We start from the raw sequence: 20,196 nt of genomic DNA, 5'->3' as shown, positions 1-20,196 counted from the left end.
TTAGAGGGATATTATTAAAATAAAAATAACACTCACAATGAAACATTAGTTTAAGCCTTCTCTTATATTTTACAGGAGGAAACTAAAAAAAAAAAAAGAATATCTACCTAGATGTGTTTCTCAGCAATGCATGGTGTTTCCAATGGTTTTTCCTCTCCTCTTTCTAGCTGATGCAAGCTGAAATTCTAGAGCAACCTTGATGTTCTCTTTTTTAAAAAATAAATAAATATAAAAAATAAAATATATAAATTCGGACCCTCCGAGCAGCACGGCCACTAGAGGTTGCACAAGCAAAGATACATCGATCAGTTCTGAGAGAGGTGAAAGCCAGAGGAATCAATTGAGAAAGAGCAAAAAAAAAAAACCCCAAAAAACAAAAAAAAAGCTGATGGTGAGATCGCATGCAGTTCAACTCAGCAAAAAAAGAGTGACAGAGTGAGGGGATAGCTGGAGGGGGTAACAGGGGGAGAAACCAGCAGCCAGAGTGAGAGCATCTTCAGCTCGCTGGAGAGAAAGAGGGAGGGAGAGAGCGAGAGAGAGGGAGCGGAACGCCGGGCTGCCCATCCTCATATTTCCTTGTGCATCTGTGTGAGGCTGTGTGAGCGGCAGAGAGGGCTGAGCACATCTGACTCTCGTGGAGGCAGCAGGGACTCATTCCACTTGGCCAAGAGAGATCGATGCTTTTACGTGGAGCTGCACAGGACGGCTGAGCACCCTCCTGCAGAAAGTCTGCGCAGCACCACCAAGAAATTAAAGAGAACAAGAGGCAAAGACTGAGTCCCTCACAAAGCTCCGACCGGGTGAGTTAACTTGAGCTTTTTTTTTTATTTGATTTGAATGGAGCAGAGTCTGTTCTGCACGTGTGAGCTACTTTGTGGTAAGTGTATGTCTACTTATCTCGGCTCTTCACTCATGCACAGTTTTGCACATTTATCAGCCTTTTGAAGTTGCTGCATCATCTCAGTTTTTAATTTTGTGCCAGAGCATTACAGTCATCGTCTAGGGCAGGTGATTAACTGGGGAGGCTCGGCATCAATCAAGGCGTTATCACGCCGAGCAGAGGAAATCACAACAATAGTTGCCTAACGACCCTTTATTGTTGGGTTGTTGAGAGGATATTTTGCTTGCAGTGTGGTTCAAGTGTACTGCAGGAGCTTTGTGTCAAAACCCGGGAAAATGTGTCTGCAAAGCAAGTCCCCCTTGAACAATTTAATAAGGGTCACTATATAAGCTTGCTTTGAGGAAAAGAATGGACTGGTTGATGCTTATGTCAGATTGTCACTGTCTTAATTGAAGTAGATGTTTGTTGAAAGTGACTGTTTTTTACTGTAGTTTTAAATGTTTTTTTGTCTGGAAAACAATTAGTAATAAACAACTGTAGCTCTGAATAAAATCTTCCTTATACAGACAACTCTCAACATTCTGAGTTGATGGGACTTCTTTTTTTGTAAATAAAGTGCAGTTAAGCCCCACATTTTTCATAGCCTCTTAGTAGATTTGCAGATTTGGATTTAATCTATTTTTATCCACCCAAAGAGTTTTTTTCTTTCCCTGATAGTAAGTAAGACATACATATCACAGAAGATGATTCAGGAATGTAAAAGTAGTGTCAAGTTTAAAAAGAAATAACATCTATTTTTACAAAGATTTTACTAGAAAACATGTTAAAACTCATGCCTTTTTAAATGATCACTGGAAGATCTCTATTGACATAACTGTCGAACCCTTCCTATAAAATTGATGACTAGCTTTTTGAATGTTTCCACTGGACTTTGAGTCAAAATGTGTCAGAATGAGCCCCAAGTCTTTCATGTTGGAGGCTTTCTTATCATTACCTTAATCATTTACTCTATTCACTGATTCTCTATCAGATTTAGGTATGGACTCCGAATTAGACACTCCAAAATGTTACTACTTTTAATCAGAAGAAACATATGGATAAAATTAATGGATCACCGTAAACTTGAATCCACTATGGATATAAAGACTTTCAGTCTTAACTGCAGTTTCATTATGATCCCAGTTGCTTCCTTTTGCAACCCAAAAATGACCTTTTTCTGAGCATGGTGGATGTTATTTCTTTAATTTATATGCTCTGTACTATTTTGACAGTAATTATAAAGCTTTCAGACTGTTGGAGAAATTAATTAACTTGTCATTTTATCTCAGATAATTTAGCATGTTTCAACTACACTCTCTTGTTGGCATTTAAAGTTGATGTTGATGTACATACATTGAATTGTGGTTTGAAATGCCGTGTCCTGCTTGAATGATCCCCTCATCCATCTGAACATGTCTCCATTCCTCTTTCAGTCTCTGCTCCTCTGCCTTTGTAACACCCCCACCACACACCTCCACCCAGTGTTTTGCTGTGAAGGTTATTGCCATATATCGAGCTGGTTTAATTTGTCAAAGTCCGACAGACATATTGTCCATGGTCAGAACAGGAGAACAGGTTGGGGTTGGGGATTCAATTCAGTTAGATAATAGCACAATATTGAAAGCAGAGGTGATGTATTCAGCTCTGGACCTGTCTGGAGGAGGACAGACTGAGGGGGGGGAAAAAAGGCAGATGTGGTGAAAAATAGGAACACAAGCAGAGAGAAAACCATCATTTCATGTAAACGCAGAGACTGATCGGTTGATTTCCAAGGCTTTTTTCCAAGGTGATGTGATGCTTGCGAATGGGAAGACTTGAGGTTTTCATTCCTCACACAAAGCTTGGCTTTCCCTCTCTCCCATGTGAGGCCACTACCGTTAAGCTGAGACACAAAATGTGAGGGATCGCTCACTCTTTTTATCCAATCGTTCTCCTTGTGATTGCAGTGGACCATTTTTTTGAGGTTTCTTCACCTCACCGGCTATTTACCTGTTCAAGTCTTTGCACTAGCTTTTATTGTCACATATCTTTATTCAAAATCACATCGATTTGGTCACATGCTTAAAATCTTGTCCTGATTAAATAACGGGGATGTCAAAGTTTAGTTTAACATCTAAATATTAGTTTGTCCAGCGTATTTTACCTTCTATGTTGTTTTTAAAATTGGGTTTCATGTCTGGATTTCTGATTCTATGTATAGCACTTTGTTAATTACATCTTACAGAGTCGAACAATCCAATCTATACAAATACTTGCTCAAGTCTTTCCCGCATTCTAGTTTGCATTTGTTGAGAGTCAGTTTAGATAAGAGCCTGCGCTTTAGTCTTTGAATTGCAAATGGTTTCAGTAAATTACTCCAGGAGCAGGTGGTATTAGTAAAATATTTTTCACACTCCCTCCTTTTCAGGGCTATCACTGCTGTTCTCTCTTCTTTCTGACTCTTTTCCATTTGTTTCACTGCCAATGGGCAGCTGAACAAGATTGCAATTGTCTGCGTTATAATTAATAATTTACATAATGCTTTATTTTGATGGGAGTTTTATTCCCCCACTCCAGCCCCCCTCACGTTAACATTAATTGTGTTAGCTAAGCTATACGGTCATTACTTATTGTTAGGAAGATAGTTAAACGCGTACATATCCAGCTGTAATTATCGACTGCGGCGTCCATCAGATAATGTGCAGATTTAAACACAGGGGAAGAGAAAAAACAGAGATAGAAATCTTTAACCATTGGTTCTAATATCCATCACACAAGTGTATTACCAATTAGATTAGTGCGACTCTATTACAGAAACAACAATCTGGAGGTTGTTATACAAACATAAAAACAAATGCTTATAATTGAGCATAGAATTTGAATTAGGGAGATTGTTTTTTCATATTTTTAAGGACCATGTCTGTAGCCTGTTTTAACGTTATGTCGGTCTGTGTGCTGAATCCTGAGTAGGCTGCTTTGATTTATGTTTTCAAGGTGAAGGAGCAAGACATGGGCATTTGTCTGAACAAATGCCAACTTTTTCCTCTCTGTCACTTTCCTTCCATCTTTTTGTTTACTTGTTCTGTGCTGCTTATCTGCTTTCCTTCACTTACAGTTCCCTCCATGAGATGTCACACATATAATAATCTGGCTTGTGCAGCCTATGAGTGTGCAAGATGTGGATGTGAAGTAAATTTCATGCCAAATTATTGTGTATTCATCACCATATTGTCGTTGTATATTGTGAAATAATTAAACCAACTTTGCCTTAAATTTAATCTCGGTTAACGGTATTGCACTCTTTTATACTTTTGTTTTTTTAAGGAATGTGTTCTCAGATCTGAGTTGAAAACTGGTTCAAATTAAGATCTAAGAGTAATTAGATTAATGTACTGCTGCGCATAGCACAAAACTTGCTTTGTAAAACTCTGTTATGCTTGTAGTAGATAATTGATTTATTAAGTATGCTCCTGTTAAAATGCTGGGGTCTTGTGATGGCACATTGAACCACAATACAAACTTTTTATACCTCAAATGTGACTTGCATCATGTAATTTTAAGTTAAAGGCAAACATACCTTTTTAGGGTAAAAATATAAAATCACCTTTAGGTTCAGTTTAAGTAATCATTCTTCTTTAGCAGGATTCTAACACCACGCCTCACCTCGACTTGGCGATATTCGCCTACTCCCACTTTTTACCATTTTTTTCCAAATGTGTGAGGAAAGCTATTGTCTACACTCTTTTTAAGGTCATTGGACTGACTTACTTGAGAATTAAGAAAAACCTAGATAATTTATTTTTGTTTTGCACATGCATAATTACAGCATGGCCCTATTCAACAAAACCCACTTTTTTAGTGTGAGTAGAAAGTTACACATCGACAAACTGGTTAATACCCACAAAGACGCTTTTCATAAGTGGTGAAAACACTTTCTACAAATGAGATGCTGCTGTCCAAATGTTTCGTTCATTGCTCATTGCAAATAACAGATTTAATGGAGCCGAGATGTCCATATTTTGCCATACTGACAATTTGAACAACTTTACTTCAAAAATAAGTGGGATTGTTTGTTTGAAACTTTCCGTCAAACAGTTGAAGTGAAATTATATCAGGGTAAATCAAACAAAAATATAGTAAAATTGTTAAACTACAATACTTGTTGTATTAGTATCATGTGGTTAACAGGTAAGCATTATGCAGTACTGCTGTTTCCCCAAACTTTAAGTTTGTCAAATAAACACATCTAAAGTAAAAACATTTTTTTAAACTAATGTAAAACATTAGTGATCTAATGTATATTGATATAAAGCCATATTCAATTAGTTATATTATTAAAACGTTAATTTATTCCATTGACTCAATTCACTAAGTGGAACACATTTTATACTAGGTATTTGTTCCACACAGACTGTTTTCAAGCCTTTACTTCTAATTATGATGGTTTTCTGCATACAACTAATGGAAACCCAAAATCTAAGTTTGAATGTGACATCAGATGAAAAAGCCATTTTGAAACAAAGAATGTGAGGTTAGTAAAAAGTATGTTTAATATTTTCTCAAAGGTAGTTAATTTCAAAAAGTTATTTTAAAGAGAGAAGTGAGCCTTATCAGAATGCATTTAATAATTTATTGTTGATGGAAAGATAGAGGTTGGTAAAAAATAAAGCAAGTCTGAAAGAAAACCTTTTTGAGCCTACAAAGGAATTGAGACTGGAGCCAAGGGTCGCCATCCTGTGGGGAAACAACACTAAACCTACGACCAAAGCTACGATGTAATAGTTTGAATCAAATGATGTGTCAGAATGGTCTAACCATGGTTCCAAGGTAAATCCAATTGACCTGTGGTTTAGCTAGAAAACTGCAGTTCAGTGTATATACAATGTAACTGTGAAGTAGTTTCAGTTTTTAGAAGTCCAGACTGCAAAACACTGCAGTTGCAACTGCTGCAAATTGTAGCTTGACTAAGTTGAATAAAACCACATATGTCACTTTTCATATTTTTACATTCTACTTTGTGTTATTCCATCATGTAAAATGCTACCTGGTAACAACATCTAAAAACAAAAAAATCATGAATAGTTTTGCATGACACTATATGGATGCATTGGTATTAGATTTGCATATGTAGAACGATTTTCTGACAATGGATTTAAGATCTTGAAGAAGTTTCTTTTTTGTAGAGCAAATTTGATTCAAATTAAGAGTGAGGGGCATCAGTATAAAAATGAATATGGGATTCAGCTCAAATCATTTTATCTGACTAATGCCACCAACATGTCTAATATATGTAGATATTCATGGATACCACACACACCATAACTTGCAGATGATTTTATTTACTGTCCTTCGCTGAAAACCATTGACGTAGTTTGAAGATCCTGATCGTAATAATTATGCTCATAGTGTGCTCTAATTAATGAAGGTTAAGGCTGCTCAAATAAATCCTTGAGACAATAAAACATTCAGCTTCACTTTTCTCTTCTTGCATTAATCGTTCAACCACACAGCACTTCACAGGGGTCCAATTCACCAACAGGAGACGGGATGATTGTACCAATTATGTTCATCTTATCAAGAAGCTCGTCTGTTTGACGGCACTGCTTCAGAAAGAAGGCAGTGTGCGCTGGCTTCTCTTCAATTTCGGAAAAAAAAGGGACACAGACAGAAGGGTTGATAGAACAACAAGTTTGCAGTATTCGCTGAGAATGGGATGTCTGATTGAGCGAGGTGCTGTAAATTTCCCATATGCAGTTTGTGAACGGTGTAGAGTGACAGTGCTGAGTGTGGGTAAAACAAGAATCAATAAGGATGTCCAAGACAGCTGCTCTCTGCTATATGCAGGAACACCAATAAAAGACATTTATGTTTTCAAACTGTTTTGATGCCATCTACTTTGACCTCACAATCGACGGAGCTGTTAAACTTGTTGGAAGTATATTAAAATAATTGCACTGCCTAGCACAGAGGATTTATGGTGGTGGGACAGGGAGAGAGTATTGGGTTTTTAAGGCTTTGTGGTAGTTTTTGTTTTACTGTGTGTTAAACAGTGAGTGAAGAGAGTGAAAATGGAAAACCTGATAGGATCATAAAACGCAGGGAGAAATGTGAACTGCCCACTTGAAATAATGTGGGCAAGATGGAGGGCTTTACAGTCGAGAGGAGTGGAAATCTTTCTTCTGTTCTTTCCATCCTGTACCTGAAAGGCGTGTTTTCCACACGGGACGACACAGTGGAACTGATAAGCCTCTGATTTATATTACAAAGTGCCTTAGAGATGTGTTCACCTTGGTCTTTACTTTCAATCTGTTAAATCACAGACAAATATTTTTTGTCTTTTGCCAGAATGCTTGAAACAGAATAGAGAGAGTTCAGAGTTCAGCTGAAGCTCCTTGTTGAAGTGTTGCTGCTTGGCTTATGGTTTTTATTATGAAGTACTTTAGTAGGAAGGTTTTATTTTTATCCTTGCATCTTCCTATGCTCTCTATGATTTACAGTTGCTGGGAGAGGCCACGTTAATGTTCCTCATTAGCGAAACTGCATGTATCTAAACTGGAATTCTTCCACTTCAGCAGCTACTTAGCATCTGGTGTTATCTCTCCCTTGTCCATCTTTCTCACTCTCTCATTTCCTCCAGCCTTCAGTTTTTTGTTTGTTCACATTCTCATATGGCTTCACTTTCAATTCCAGAAATAATCTTTAAAGGTTTTCCATCTTTTTCACGATCTTTTCTTTGAACGATATTTACCGCTCTAGTCACGTGCCAGTGTTTGTGCATAGACTTTATATCAGTGCCAGTGCATGTGTCTTGTGATATCTATAAGCACATTGCTGCATGTATGTCCTTAGGGAGAAGGGAGTGTTTCAGATGACCTCTGTGCTGCTTGCTTTTAGTCCCTTACTGTAAAGTAAAAAGCCTCAAGTTCAGGCGGGAGCCCCCTCCAGGCAGCCTGTGAAGAATGTTCATATATACAAACACAGCGGCTCAAGAGACACCTTTAGCTGGAGGGTAAAACAGCTATGGCTCACCTCGTGTAACAGCTGTGCTGCAAAAGGACAGAAAAAAAGTTGATTTTTTGAGATTGTGGCTTGATACAGTTTAAACTAGATATGCAAAAGAGCAGTGTTATTTGTCTTCCTGGCACATAGCGATAATTTATTGCACATTAAAGAAATTTTGTTACCTTTAGCTGTTTTAAAAATGTGGTATACGTCAGACAAAATTTGACTTTGCAATTTGATGCCTTGAAATTGGCTTTTGTCTCTTTAAAAAGCTGTTACTTTTTCTGACATTCCCCATCAGCATGTCGTCACGACAATGCTTCTCATTATGCCGTTAACGAACCATTGACAAGATGCCATTGGTTTTTAAACAAACTGTAGATTTAAGGTTGCTTCAAACTGCTGTAGTCAAATTTCATTTTTAGCTTGTTTTTATGTATTTAATTTTATTTTTTGGCATTAATTTCAGATGGATCTTTTAATGTATTAATTGTTGTATAAAAGCCTCATCTAGGATTTTATTATTATTATTATTTTTTTTTACATGTTGACTTCTTCTGTACTTAGTGTTCGGCTGTGCTTTGCCCATGCTTTACCCAAGATCTTCCCAATGTCGTATGCTTTAGTTCGGAGGTAAACATGTTCATTTCTGGAACACAGAACTGAAAAATGACTGGACTTTGTATATTCTGAATTGCACATACTTGTTTAAACAAATAATGTGGCACCTTCAGGCATCTATAAATTCTACCCAAGGATAAAGCAGGCAGTTGAAGGTCTACGGTTTTCTTCCAGGTATCTAGGCTGATTATTTTATTTTATTTTTTTGTGAATTTCACATTGTTTCAACAAGCAGAAGCTGAGTCTTACAGCTTGTTAAAATACACCAGGTGTGCTTTCAAATAAGTGAATAATACATCAGTAGCTTAAGAAACAAAAAAGAATTTGTACTCTGAGCTTTCCCAAAAAAGAGTAGAGTCATAGTAAAATTATCTACAAATAAAAATATTTGGTAATTAAAAATCCTTTTGGTAATAGTAACTGATCTCATGCAGGGGTTTGTGTGTACAAGCTAGGCTTTAGGAATCCAATATATTGAAACATATTTGAACATCCCCCTCTTATAAAACCTGGACTGATGAGGTGAAGACAAACTATTCGCTGAAGAAAATTGGCCCCTAAAATCTGGCCTGAATACATTAATTATTCTATAGTGCAGGTTCATTATGATTTGAATTTACATTTATAGAGATTTTTACAATGGCACAGTCTTCTTGAAAACAAAAAGAAATAGTTTAAAATATGATGCTTTGCTGAATAAAAATATAATATGTCAACCACATCTGCATGCTGGAGTTATAAAGGGATCTGGACACAGAGATAAAGGGCCGGAATCAGTTCAGTTACTTGCTGTATAGACTACAAACAGATTTTACCCTGAAATATTCTATATTTGCAAATGTTTTCACTGACACGGTGTACATGACATGTCTCCTCTCCTCCCCTAATTACTGTGTCAAACTGGCAGCCTGAAAACAAAACTGTCAAGTCGGAATAAAAATATCTTCCCCAAGTTATCGTGGAAGAAAACCTGGCTGCTTTTATTCTCAGAGAGTGAGGAAGATGCAAAGTCTGGATGGAGTGAGTAAAAAATGTCTTTTTGATGTTTAAGTACATCATCCAGTGTGTCAGTTTGGAGCGAGAAGTGAAGAGCATGCACAGTGTCGAAAGCTTTTGCAGCCAAAGATGTTTTTAAAATCTGTTGGGGAAAGTCCAGATTTGGTCTAAAAGTCCACGTTTTGCCACACAAAATCTATTCTGCTTGAGCAAACAGCACATCACCCAAATGTTTCTATGTTTTAGAAACTGGGCTGACGGAGAGAATTTGTTTTCTGTTGTCCAGTTGCTCTTTGAAATCATTGACATCCCATTTGGACAAATTTATCTAATCTCAAATTGACGAACCTTCTTCATAATAATAGAGTAATGGCTATGGGACAGTCACCATTATTAAGATGTACCCATGTACAAGAAAGAAAGACAAATTTGCCTGTCTGATGTTTTTTGTTCTGTTTCTGCTGGAAGTTCATTTAGTGCTATGAAAATTAATTGGGATTATTTTAAGCAACTTTTATATTGACAAACAAAATCTAAACATTTAGTTTTATCATTATCAGATATCCATTTGGTTGTTGCAATTGATACACAAATGAATTGATGCCAATGATATTTACCCAGTAATATTATCAACACTCAAGGTTTGAAAGCTCAGACGTGGGCTGAAGAATGTCGCTTTCATAATCTACGGTTCTATAAATTCTTTATGCATGTGATGGAGGTGGTAAAATAAAAGCAACACTGTTCATTATGAGGCCACAACTTGCTCATTAATGTGCCTATGCAAAAATAAACATGGGGCTTTGCATTCCCAGCCTTACGCTATAAGGAGCAGACGGGCAGAATGATGCACTTTTAAGATTTGAATACTGCTAACAATTTTAGCGTTGTCATTTTTAGTCAGGTTTTATTAAATTAAAATAATAAAGACGTCTGCTAGATACCCATGTCATATCATCAAAAATTATCTTGAGCATATTAAGCCGTAGTTGGAACATGTGCTGTGATTTTCTTTAAAATCATATAAATTAGGTCATGTCATATGCTTTTGTTTTTAGCTGTTTGTGTGAATTGCATAAAGCATAATATTTTTCATTATTTGCCATACTAAAAGAATATCATACTGACCCACACATTGAAACAGGTCAAGAGACACTAAACAATAAAAGCTGAAGTATTCCTTTTTTAATATAGTATATACTTTTGCTTTCTCTCGGGTCAACATCTTTCGTACAAAAAAATCACTACTAAAAAGAAACATGGTTGACCCTCATCATTAAATTGATACTGAATTCAATATCAATCTGTTGGCATTGAGCATTTACTTAATATTGTCCAAAGCTCGATTAAAAAGCTGTTGTCATTCTTATTGCTCACTGTCATGGCTTCAGTTATTCCATTTACAAAAAGAAAAAGAAGTTTTTTTTCTGAAAGATTATACATTTAATTTAATATGCAGAACAGAGCAGTTATAAGTAGACATGCATCAGATATAACTTGTAGCAATTTGGACAGAATATATTTTGTGGTTATTTTTTCAATAAAACAATATGAACTTAGTGTGAGAAACTTTGTATCCTTTTTATAACACAGCAACTTTATTCTGTGGTGTCTTGCTCCTCTGTGTCATCAATAGGTTAAAGCTTTTGAGCTTTCCTAAAATGAAAAAAATAAAATAAAATATATAATTAATAAGGCAAGCATTTTTGCAGAGAAATCAAATTTCTCCTAGACTCCTACTTCGAATGCACAAAAATCTTGGAAATCCAATATATAATCATATAATTTTGAAGCCACCCTTTAGAAAACAGTGTTTATGCTGCATTGGAACAGTTCCTGCTAGGCTGTACAGTGTCGGAGCTACAAGCTTTTGAAAATATGATTGCCGATATTCACTTTCAATATTTTGCAAGGAACCAAACTTCTTTCACAGTTAAAAATATTACACAAGAAGGCAGCAATTTTCACAAGTTTTCGTTCTTTGGGTTCTGACTAAAAATTACTGCTCTGGAGCTACACTCAGATTTCACTGCAAACTACTTTAGTTATTTTTTATTCAAACAATTCAGTGCAGCTTTAATGGTTGAATTTGTGTGGCTTTGTCTGTTGCGGATTTCTAAAATACTCACACAAAACCCAATGAAAAAGACACATGTTAAGCGTTTATACAGCTTTCTTTTAGTCTTAGAATGTCTTTATTATTGGAATTTCCATTTAAATACCTGTGATTTTTATACACGAATGACTGCTGTGCCAAAGTATTTCCAGTAGATTTAATTTAACAGACGTTAAATTACACTGAAATTACACTTGCTGTTAGGTTAGGAAATTCAACATTCTTTTTTTTTGTTGAATTTGTAATCTCATTACATTAATCCTTTTACAAACCATATATTTATCAGTCTTAATAGTTTTGGAAAGTAATAAAATATTTTCTTTTGGACTTGACCAAAGACATTACAACCAAAAACTAAAATGTAGCACAAGAGTTATTTTTCCTACAATACTGTTTTCTTTAATTCAATTTTATCAGATTTCTGCACCAGCAAAGAAAGTGCAAGAAGCAAGTACAAATACACCTACATGAAAACATTGTGAAATAGAGTAGATTTCAACAAATATTTATATTATGTTCTAATCCAATCTCATATACTGGATCGGGATTGTCATCAAGTTTTGTTTTTTTTCTTTTTCTTTGGTGGGCTGGGGCCAGCAGTCGATGTAGCACATAGCTAATAATATATCAATGAAAACTCCCCATTACCAAACCCATTTCTAAGCCTCTGCTGCTTTTATGATGATTTATATCATACACACTGGGCATATTTTCTTAAAATTAATCAAGCAATTGCAACTCAATATTTTGGAGTCAGAGGGAGACTGTCGTAATGAGGAAGGATGAAAAGCAGCACTGTTTTTATAGCTGGTCCTAATGCCATTTTCAGTCCTTATAGAACAATTACATGAGAATACTTCATTACATAACTTTATGCTACTAATTTTTGAAAATTAGAATAGCTAGGGAAAGTCCAGAAAGAAATATCCTCTCTATGATGAAGAATCATGAGGTATCATGAATTGATTTATATCCTATGGAAGTGAGACTCTGAATAGGTCAATATTTTTACTCAGATTGATCAAGGGGAAAAAATATCTTGATCAGGAGAGGCTTTGTTTCTATTCCCAGCATTTTACCGGCTGTACATATAGTTTTCATGTAAGCAAAATTTCAAATTAGAGGTAATAAGATAGTAGTCTTCTGGGATTTTCGATAAATTGAATCAAAATCACTATGGAGTCCCATAATGATGACCAATGGGAGCTGTAGCTGTTGTTCATGCCTGCAAAACATCTCTGTAATACAAAAAAGTCAATATCACTTTCAAGTCCTATTTTATATCTATGAGTATGAATTTACTCGTGTTATGGTACTATACTGTGAAAAAACACAGTTATAATTGCTTATTATTCTTATAATATTATTCTTCTTCTCATAAAACAGAGAAACCATTTTCATATAATTATTTCCATTGCATTCAAAAAATAAAATAAATAGATTTAATGTTTTGAGAACCTTTCTTCAGGGTTCTGTCATCCCTTTTGGTGAAAAAAAAAAATAAAAATTTTTATATTTTGTCTTTAATAATGAATTTTTTGTAAGATTTGCAATGAGGGAGTTTCTCCTTTCTTTTCTCTTCAGGGATCACCACATCAAATCATCTGTATCTATTTAGTCTAGTGCTTCTCAGTTCGGGTTCCCAGGCCCCTCTGCCCTGCATGTTTTAGGTGTTTTCGTTCTGCCACACACCTGACTTGTATAAGTGGGTGATTAACAAGCTTCTCCAGTAGTTGATGGCATGCAGAGGAGGTGATTCAATTATTTGGATCAGGTGCGCTGGAACAGAGATGGATCTAAAATATGCAGGGGAAGGGAGCCTGAGGATCATAATTGAGAAATACTGCTTTAGTCTCATCTTCTTCAACTTCTACCTTTGCATTAACTAACTTTGTCCTCTTTCACCACATCCATAAATCTTGTTTTTGGTCTTTCTCTTGGGATGCCCTTTAGCTTCAATCTCTGCATCTTTCAACTGATATGTTCATTGTCTCCCCCCTGAATATGTCTAAACCATCTCAGTCCAGCATCTTTGACTTATTCTGCAAAATATCTAACATGAGCTGTGCCTCCTGATGTACTCATTCCTGATCCTATCCATCCTCATTACTCCCAGAGAGATCCTCAACATCATAACCTCCACTTCTGCCTCCTGTCTTTTCTTTACTGGCACTGTTGCTAAACCACACAACATCTCTCACTGATGTCTTGTACAACTTTCCTTTCAGTCTTACTGATACCCTTTGATCACAGCTGACACCTTTCTCCACCCAACATCCAACACGCTTGTGTACCCTTCTTCACTTCTTTTCCAGATTCTCCATCGCTGATCTGGTCTTTTGAGCCTAAGAATTTAAAGTACCTTCATTGGTTTTGTACACAGATGTTTTCTCTCTTTCTGGGCCTAATCTTCAATCCTTTCTTTACCGTACCTCTACCTTTTTGGCCTTTCTTCTATCTGCATCCCACTTTCATTGCTGATCACAGTCATCTGCAAACATGAGTCATGAGTCAACCTGTCCATCACCAAAGCAAACACAAAAGGGCTTGGATCTGATTCTTGATGCACTCTCACCTTCACTTTGAATACCACTGTGGTCCCCACAGTACACCTCACTGCTGTATCACAGCTCTCCTACACCGCTCTAACATTCGTCTCTGCCACTCCCATCCTCCTCCAATGAATCTCCCTTTGTACTTCCCTGTCAGCATTCTTAAAGCAAAAAATGCATCCATAGCTTTAAAAAACAAAAACATTGAGTGATCAAGCAAGTTCTGCACTTATTTTTGTGCTTTTCTTTATGTGAAATAAATTTCAGCCTCAGATAACTGGTGGTGGATTAAAATGTGCTGCATCACTGCTGTAAATTCAGTAGATCCTGAAGCAAATAATTAAAGCTTTCCAAATGTGTTGGGGTTCCCTTCAGAAACTTTTGTAATGTAATAAACAAATCACAGCCACAACTAAGCTTTTTTTTTTTCTCATGTGAGAAAAATATTCAAAAATAGTCCAAAGAAAACAAACAAACAAAAAAAATTCTACTTAGATTAGTTTTAAAGTTACCTAAGCTCTAAATTAGTAATTAGAAACATAATACCTTACTACACAGTAAGCAATCTTTTGACAGGTATACTTGTACACACTGTATACCAGTATGTATGTTAGGTCTGGTAATGAACTCATTTTAAGTGCATAATCATGGCAGTATGCATCCATATATACTTCTATCTAGGTCAAAGGGATTCTGTGCTATTTGTTACAAAAACATTTAACGTGAGCAGTGGTTCTCTAATACCTGTCCATGAATAGCTGAGAACAGAGCATCAACAATGCAGCGGTAGCTTTTTGCTACTTCTACACCTTTGTAGAAATTAAATTGGTGTACCTTTAATTATTGTGGTGGTATTCAGCCACTAACTGCTTGAAACCAAATGACTTCCTGACAGCTACAGGGTCACAAGCCAGTATGTACTGCTGGGCCGCTGATTAAATTCACCCAATAATTAAGCAGACATCATTGATTCCCTGCGGAGAAATGGAGAAACAGAGAGAGCATGTGTGTGAGAGAGAACCTTTCTCTGTGTCCCCGTGCTTCCTGTAGCCCCTGCAGCGTTGGGCCAGTCAGATATGCGTAATTTGGGAAATGAGCATAAGTCGATTCCACTTAAATAGACAGTGGTGGTTGGACACATCGATGTTCCATGTGTTGTTGACTCCTGTCATTTTCCTCCTCTCTGACTTCCTCTGTGTAATCAACAGAGAGATCGAAGCGCATCAAAAGCTGTGTCCCAGATTGTGACTGTTTGAGTTTAACATGACGTGCAAGACTTTAAAAATAAATGTTCAAATAGCAGCACACTATGAGCGAGATAAGTCTGTGTGAGATTCTGAACACCTTACCAATTCATACTTTTACAGTCATGAGGATACCGGTTTCCTCATGGACCCATTGCCTAACATGTAACTGTTTTGAGGGTGATGACTAAGGGGTTTGCACATGCTAATAAGAGTTAGGCTAGTGATTAGTTAATAAATCTAGAACTAAATTATGTGGATTCAGTACTGCTATTGTCCATGGGTTTTTTTTTTTTTTTTGTCTCTGCCAGTGTTGTTCGCCTCCACATTTCTGTTGACAGGCATTGTGCACACCACTCATTACTGTCACCCACATTAGATTGTCACAAAAGCTGCAAGCTATTTTCACTTACTGTAACTATTGTAGTCATGCAGCTTGGGGTTCCAGAGTTTGCAAATGTCACTTTTTCTGTAAAAAGCAAAAACTTTGCATATTCCAATAACCCTTGCCATAAAAAGCTAAAAAGGAAACAAAGACAATTTAGCTTAAATTTAGCTTAAATACTGTTGACTTTCTTTGTTGTAGTAGGATAAACCATTCTACGTGTTTAATCATCAGTCCAATATACAAGTAACTGTAATTTAAAAGTTTTGATGCTCTGATTAAATTTTTGTCACTAGTAAGAAGCTACGAAACAGGAACTTCAGCATCATTAGCCAGTTGCGGGATTTTGTCTGCCCCTCTCTTCCATTAATTGTTCCTGACAAGCAGGAAGTGAAAAGTATTTTTTTTTCTTTGTGTATTAATCTTATAGCATTCACATCCACAGGTGATAATAAAAGCTTACACTTACTTCACCAAATGAAGTAAGTGAAGTGTCATGTTGGGAGGAGCTATATCACTGTGTGAAAGTGTTTCTGTATAAAGAAACATTTTAGCATTTTAATAACAGATCTCATAGCAGGAGATAATGTACAAGCTGATTTTGCTAACTGGCTATTCAGAAGAAAAGAAAAGAACAAGTGAAAGAAACCCCTTTTTTTCTTTTTTTACCTTGATATCAGTGCAGTTATTTTGTGCTTGTCCCACAGAAAACAATTATCTAAATGAGGAAAACAGCAGATCTCTGCACACTATTTCTTTAGAACTTCATCTTGAGATATGATTCATGGTTTTCTTTTTCTGTTGTATGGTTGGTGTTACTGTTTGAATGGGAGTATTATTGTCAGTGTTGGCACACACAGTTATTGCAGTCACAAGAAATTGTGCTGCATGAGTATGACAGTCAAGAGTCCTGGCGGATCTTAGTGGCCAGGAGCAGATGATGATACTTAAGTCTCAACATTTGCAGTTTAATAGATAGTAGAGCACACTTTGCCTTTAGGGCTTTCACAGTGCAACAATGTGCATGGTGCGTTTCCACAACCAACATCAAGATTTATGTATGGTTCTACATATACTTTTTGTGAGATTTGATTAGTAACTGTGGTAGCATGCAAAAGGTGACAGATCATAGAGTCATCAGCTGAAGGTGTCAAATGCAGTATCTCTTTAGCAGCTAACTTACCTAAGCATGTGAAAGTCTAACACTTTGATATCAATTGTATAATGATATTTCACAGTTTCTTAGTTGCTTTTAAATGCAGACATATGGGTAATAACCACAATCACTGCTTAAAAGATTATTGTAATGTGATTATGTTTTTGCATTTAACACAAACTCAAAGCAATATATAATCATGACTCTTATTTATGTGTAAGTTGATTATGGTAAAAATGTTATTGCTTTTTCTTAATCATATTAACTTTCAGTGACATTGTGGTTTAGTTCTCTACACACTCCACTCAAGCTTAGCTTCGCTTAAACACCTTTAGTCAAAACTGCATCCTCACTGTGGTTCAAGCTAATTTCCTGTTTTTCTTAAATGTAATCTAAGCATAAACACTTAACAGACCATCTTGTTTTTTATTTTATGAAGGGCTTTTTTAATTTGCACTTTCAACAATACAAGAATATTTAAATATCATCAAACCCAGGCAAAACCCTGAGCCAATTCTTATTTATTCATAATTTACTTGCATAGATTCAGACTTTAAATATTTTGGAGAATGGTACTAGTTAATAGTTATTCAGGCTTTATAAATGCGTCTCTCAGCTTTTCTTTTGGATGTTTGCTTCTGTTTTGTTCTTTTTTTCCTGTCCACTACTTGTACTTGTTTCCATTTTCATTGGAAACAAGCTTTTGCTTGTTGAGCCACAAAAAAAGATAAATAGCACATCATAAATAAAACCCTTATGTCTAAACCATAGTTGAATCTGCTCATTTCACACAACTTACCATCATTCTTAGGTCTTGGTTGAAAACATTTCTGGTCACAGTAAAAATTTCAAGGTAATGTGAAGCAAAAAAATAGACTCAAACCATGATGATGATGATGTTCAGCGATTGAGCACCAGAGGTCGTCACTAATACAGAGCCATTCAATAAATTACAATATTACTGAAAAATCCTTTTATTTTAGGAATTTTATAGTTAAGTGAAACACATTATATAGATTAATTACACACAGATGGATGTTTGAATGCCTTTATTTCTGTTACTTATTGTAATTCTCCACTTATAGCTAATAAAATCACGAGGTTTATAATTTGAATATTACATTAGACCAATAAAAAATATTTTTAATACAGAGCTTAATTAAATTTTAATATCTGTTTTTAGGGTGTTATTTCCAAAGGGTACTTTTAATCTGACTGATGACCACATATTCAAATTGATTGAGTCTAACCGTAGAGAAATATAGCTAACACCTGACTCTAAACTTGGGGACATGATTCATTTTTATGCTGATATGTGCTTGAAAGTTACATTTTTGTGTTTGCCGTCAATAAGTGAGGTCATATTTTTTAAAGTTTTTTAATATCAGCTTTAGATGTCTTGCTAATGGCACCTCCAGTCTTACAAAGTGTTAACTTTGCTTAAGATCAAACATGAGGAGTCTAATGTTTTGCACCCATACCAACATTTCAACCAGGTATGGCTGCACAGCCCAGCTGAAGTTACTTGTTGTTCAGGAAGTGGCATGATCAGTTTTGCATGACATCTGAGAGTTGTTTAGGGTGCAACTTTTTGTTGCAGATTTCTGTGTTTGATTTGCGTGAGGTCCAAGATAATGTCAATATTTCCACAAATTACTTTAGCTGGGTAACCCACACAGATACAACAGTAACCCTAAATAAATCAAAACCTTTTTGGAATAGGACAGATGGCGGTTTTGCATGCTTTACCATTTCTTGTTCAGAAACCACACTCCCACTCACAAGAAGATGATTTCCTGTTGAAGCAAATTATTTTTCAGGTACGAGGATCCATCTATCTTCCAGTGCCATTCACTAAAGAGTATGAACACATTTATTCTGTGTTCTGCCATCCTTATAAAGGACATTGATTGGTAGGATGGATTGTAGGCACACTCTTTTGTGTGAGCATAATGATTTTTTTAATAAGACAGAAAAAAAAAGTCTGGCAATGTTAGCATTTCTCATTACGAAGACTGTCCACCCAGAGAAATTTTGCACAATGAGCTATTCTGTTCTCATCCTCCCTCACTCTCTGTTTGTTGGTCCCTCTCATACTCATAAATTTTCTCCCTTTTCTCCTCCTTTTGTGACATTTAGCAGTTAGTTTTCAAGGGGGCTTTATTCAACATGCCAAACCTGGAAAAGAACATAACTCTAATCATCCCTGCTGGACACAGATCAGAGTAACTCACTGAAAAACAAACTGTTATGCAGTTTGTTAGTTTTGAATGGCATGCGCTATAGAATTACGGAACAACAAAAACAAAGTGCTTTTGATTTCAATTGGAGTTTGGGGTAAATTTTAGTTGGTTTTTCCTTAAGTGATCCCTGATTTCACTTGAAATCTACTAGTCGATCATTTTGAATTGCATTCTTATGAAGTTTTCTATTACCACAGGGTTTATCTGTAAGTTGACGTACAGATAAGAAGTCTGATCAGACTTATGATCAGTATCAGATGCACATTTTTTTCCCTGTTAAAGTTGGCAGCTAGCTTTTCAGATCTACCCAACAGTTTTGCAAAAGGTAGATTTGTCTTCTTATTTAAATGCAGATCCAACAATACGTCCAACTCACAAGATGAAACAACACATCTTCTTTTCACAAACATGTAAGTGAGTGAGATTGTGTGTGTAAAGGGGCTGAAGGATGGGGGAGTGGCTCTGTGTTAGAAGAATAATTGTCTTGACAATGATCAGGTTGTGCATGGTGATGTGCTATTTCCCCATCTGGATAATTTATCTCTGAAGGACCATGAGTAAATTCACTTTGAGTGGTCAGTATGGCTGGAATAGCTTAAGTTTTACCAAACTATTTTATATTTTAAACCAGAGATTGTCAAAGGCACCCCATAATGTTAAATAAGAAAAGAGAGATAGAACTTGCAATGCATAGTGGTCACATAGAGTGGTAACAGCTGCAGGTTGACTTGAACTTGTCTTGCTGCCTTGGTCCCTTTTTAAAAACAAAAAACAAAGTAGACAGAGAAAGCTCAAAGTATTTTGTACAAGGGACTTGGGATTGGTACAAAACCTTGCTAGCACTCTGAGACACTGAAATGTTTTGAATATTTATTTCATACTACATTACTAGTATATAAACTGAAAAAAAAGTTTGTTCATGCACTGTGACACTTGCGAAGTGTGTGCATAAAGTATAGAAATGTTGTTTATGAAATTTGTGTTCAGCCACATCAGAGTACACAGTGTAGCCTTGTTAATAA

The 20,196-nt window shown here is 36.0% G+C and overlaps 1 protein-coding gene across 5 annotated transcripts in view; it reads left to right on the top strand.

Moving 5' to 3' along the window:
- The first annotated feature begins 477 nt into the window (after positions 1–477).
- Positions 478–20,196, top strand: part of tnr (tenascin R (restrictin, janusin)) — a 173,802-nt gene continuing 154,083 nt past the window's right edge. For all 5 annotated transcript variants that reach the window (XM_032565810.1, XM_032565809.1, XM_032565808.1 and 2 more), the window contains exon 1: positions 478–800. The gene's annotated coding sequence lies outside the window, so the exon portion shown is untranslated. The remainder of the gene's footprint in view (positions 801–20,196) is intronic.

Source organism: Xiphophorus hellerii, chromosome 6, assembly GCF_003331165.1.
Source record: "Xiphophorus hellerii strain 12219 chromosome 6, Xiphophorus_hellerii-4.1, whole genome shotgun sequence".
Lineage (NCBI taxonomy): Eukaryota > Metazoa > Chordata > Actinopteri > Cyprinodontiformes > Poeciliidae > Xiphophorus > Xiphophorus hellerii.
The sequence above is the reverse complement of the archived record's forward strand: the minus strand, read 5'-3'. Positions and strand labels throughout refer to the sequence as shown.